Here is a 3,469-nt window from a genome sequence, read left to right on the forward strand (position 1 = left end):
TTTTCTGTTTTTATTACAGCAATACAGGTGTTGGGAGGCTCAGCCTGGCTACACAATGTTACAAGGACGCTGAGTAACACCATCGACAACGGGACAGAGAGAAAAACACACAGAAAACCAATAGACTGTGAGGAAGCAAAACTGAGTGACAGAGAGAGAGACAACGAGACTGAGACGGAGAAACAAGGCATTTGTATGATTGTGTTCTCCCTGTTGTCTAAAGGTATTTCCTGGTGTGTAAATATGTTTTCTGTTGTGTAAAGATGTCCCCTGTTGTTGTGTAAAGGTTTTCCCTGTTATTGTTTTATTTTCTGTGACTGACCGTCTCCTCACTGTGACCATTTGTCCTGGTTTTATTGTGGCCAACATCACCATCTGGTGGTGGAGAGGAGGCTCTGCAGGAAGGGGTTGACAAAGTGGGAGAGACTCGGCTGGTCCGTGTTTGCAGCTTGTGTTCGTGTGAGCAAATGTGATTTGTTACTGATTGATGTGTTCACTGGAAGGAAGAAGCTGATTGCAATAGAGTGCCTTTGGAAGCATCTTGTTATTATGGGGAAGTACTTGATGTTTTGAAAGTGAACAGTTTGCATTATTACGAAGCATAAATAGCAGAAAATGGTTTCGATCCATTGACCTCTGGGTTATGGGCCCAGCACGCTTCCACTGCGCCACTCTGCTAACTGCTGTTTTAAATTTTGGCTGCCCGTTAGTGAAATATGTTCATTTCCCCAATGTTTTGATAAAAGTAGGATTGTAGTCGGATTTCTCAAGAATCCCGGACTCAGCAGCACACATGCTGACGGACTCACCCTCACTGCGCAATGACACCAGGACACGAAGTAACAGCACCGACAATGAGGCAGGCAGAGAAAGACACACAGAAAACCAGGAAGATATTATCAGGACTCAGAAAGGAACAGACAGAGAACGGTACTGAGCAAACCAGCAAGAGACAGCGAAAGACTGATGAACACCACTTGGAGGGAGCACTGAGGGTGGCAAGGGTCCAGAATGTAGTCTGGCTGGGGGATTTCAATGTCTATCACCATGAGTGGCTCGGTAGCACCACTACTGACCATGCTGGCCGAGTCCTAACGGACATAGCCGCTCGATTGGGTCTGCGGTAGGTGGTGAGGGAACGAACAAGAGGGAAAAACATACTTGAACTCATCCTCACCAATCTGCCTGCCGCAGATGCATCGGTCCATGACAGTATTGGTAGGAGTGACCACTGCACAGTCCTTGTGGAGATGAAGTCCCGTCTTCACATTGAGGATACCCTCTATCGTGTTGTGTGCCACTACCACTGTGCTAAATGGGATAGATTTTGAACAGAACCAGCAATGTATAACTGGGCATCCATGAGGTGCTGTGGACCATTAGCAGCAGCAGAATTGTAGTCAACCACATTCTATAACCTCATGGCCCGGCATATTCCCCCACTCTAACATTACCAACAAGCTGGGGGATCAACCCTAATTCAATGAAGAGTGCAGGAGGGCATGCCAGGAGCAGCACCAGGCATACCTTGAAATGAGGCATTAGCCTGATGAAGCTACAGCCCAGGACTACTTTCATGCCAAACAGCAGAAGCAGCATGTAATAGACAGGGCTAAGTGATCCCACAACCAATGGATCAGATCTACACCCTGCCACATCCAATGATGAATGGTGGTGGACAATTAAACAACCAACAGGAGGAGGTGGCTCCACAAATATCCCCAACCTCAATGATGGGGGAGCCCAGCACATCAGTGCAAAAGATAAGGATGAAGAATTTGAAACAATCTGCAGCCAGAAGTGCTGGGTTGATGATCCATCTCGGCCTCCTTCTGAAGTCCCCAGCATCACAGATGCCAGTCTTCAGCCAATTCGATTCACTCAATGTGATATCAAGAAACGACTGAAGGCACTGAATACAGCAAAGGCTACGTGCCCTGACAATATTCTAGCAATAGTACTGAAGACCTGTGCTCCAGAACGTGCCGCGCCCCTAGCCAAGCTGTTCCAGTACAGGTACAATACTGGCATCTACCCGGCAATGTGGAAAATTGCCCAGGTATGTCCTGTACACAAATAGCAGGACAATTCCAACCCAGCCAATTGCTGCCAAATCAGTCTACTCTCAATCATCAGTATCGTGATGGAAGATGTCATCGACGGGGCACTTGCTTTGCAATAACCTGTTCAGTGACGCTCAGTTGGGTTCCGCCAGGGCCATTCAGCTCCTGACCTCATTACAGCCTTGGTTCAAACAAGGACAAAAGAGCTGAACTCAAGAGGTGAGGTGAGAGTGTCTGCCCTTGACATCAAGGTAGCATTTGACTGAGTATGGCATCAAGGAGCCAGAGCAAAACTGGAGTCAATGGGAATCAAGAGGAAAACTCTCCACTGGTTGGAATCGTACCTAGCACAAAGGAAAATGGTTGTGATTGTTGGAGGTCAATCATCTCAGCTCCAGGACATTACTGCTGGAGTTCCTCAGGGTAGTATCCTCGGCCCAACCTTCTTCACTACTTCATCAGTGACCTTCCTTCAATCATAAGGTCAGAAGTGGGGATGTTCACTGATGATTGCAAAATTTAGCACCATTCGCGACTCCTCAGATAGTGAAGCAGTCCATGTAGAAATGCAGCAAGACCTGGACAATATCCAGGCTTGGGCTGATAGGTGGCAAGTAACATTCGCGCCACACAAGTGCCAGGCAATGACCATCTCGAACAAGAGAGAATCTAACGATCTCCCATTGACATTCAACGGCATTACGATCGCTGAATCCCCCACTATCAACGTCCTGGGGGTTCCCATTGACCAGAAACTGAACTGGAGTAGCCTTATAAATAGTGTGACTACATGAGCTGGTCAGAGGGTAGGATCATGCGGTGAGTAACTCACCTCCTGACTCCCCAAGCCTGTCCACCATTTACAAGGCACAAGTCTGGAGTGTGATGGAATACTATCCACTTGCCCGGATGGGTGCAGCTCCAACAACATTCAAGAAGCTCGACACCATCCAGGACAAAGCAACACGCTTGATTGGCACCCCGTCCACAACATTCACTCCCTTCACCACTGACGTACAGTGGCAGCAGTGTGTACCATCTACAAGATGCACTGCAACAATGCACCAAGGCTAGTCAGGCAGCACCTTCCAAACCTGCATCCACTACTGCCTAGAAGGACAAGGGCAGCAGATGCATGGGAATACCACCACCTGAAAGTTCTCCTCCAAGCTACACATCATCCTGACTTGGAACTATATCGCCATTCCTTCCTTCACTGTCGCTGGGTAAAAATCCTGGAACTCCCTTCCTAATAGCACTGTGGGTGTACCTACCCCACATGGACTGCAGTGGTTCAAGAAGGAAGCTCATCACCACCTTCTCATGGGCAATTAGGGATGGACAATAAATGCTGGCCTGGCTGGCGACGTCCACATCCCATGAAACAAATAATTAAATACAATAAC

At 47.9% G+C, this 3,469-nt stretch overlaps 1 non-coding gene across 1 annotated transcript; it reads right to left on the reverse strand.

Annotated features, from left to right (window-relative positions):
• Nucleotides 1–606: 606 nt before the first annotated feature.
• Nucleotides 607–678, reverse strand: trnam-cau (transfer RNA methionine (anticodon CAU)). The gene has a single exon. It is a non-coding gene; the product is annotated as a tRNA-Met (tRNA).
• Between the last annotated feature and the right edge of the window lie 2,791 nt (nucleotides 679–3,469).

This window comes from Heterodontus francisci, unplaced genomic scaffold, assembly GCF_036365525.1.
Source record: "Heterodontus francisci isolate sHetFra1 unplaced genomic scaffold, sHetFra1.hap1 HAP1_SCAFFOLD_43, whole genome shotgun sequence".
NCBI classification, from domain to species: domain Eukaryota; kingdom Metazoa; phylum Chordata; class Chondrichthyes; order Heterodontiformes; family Heterodontidae; genus Heterodontus; species Heterodontus francisci.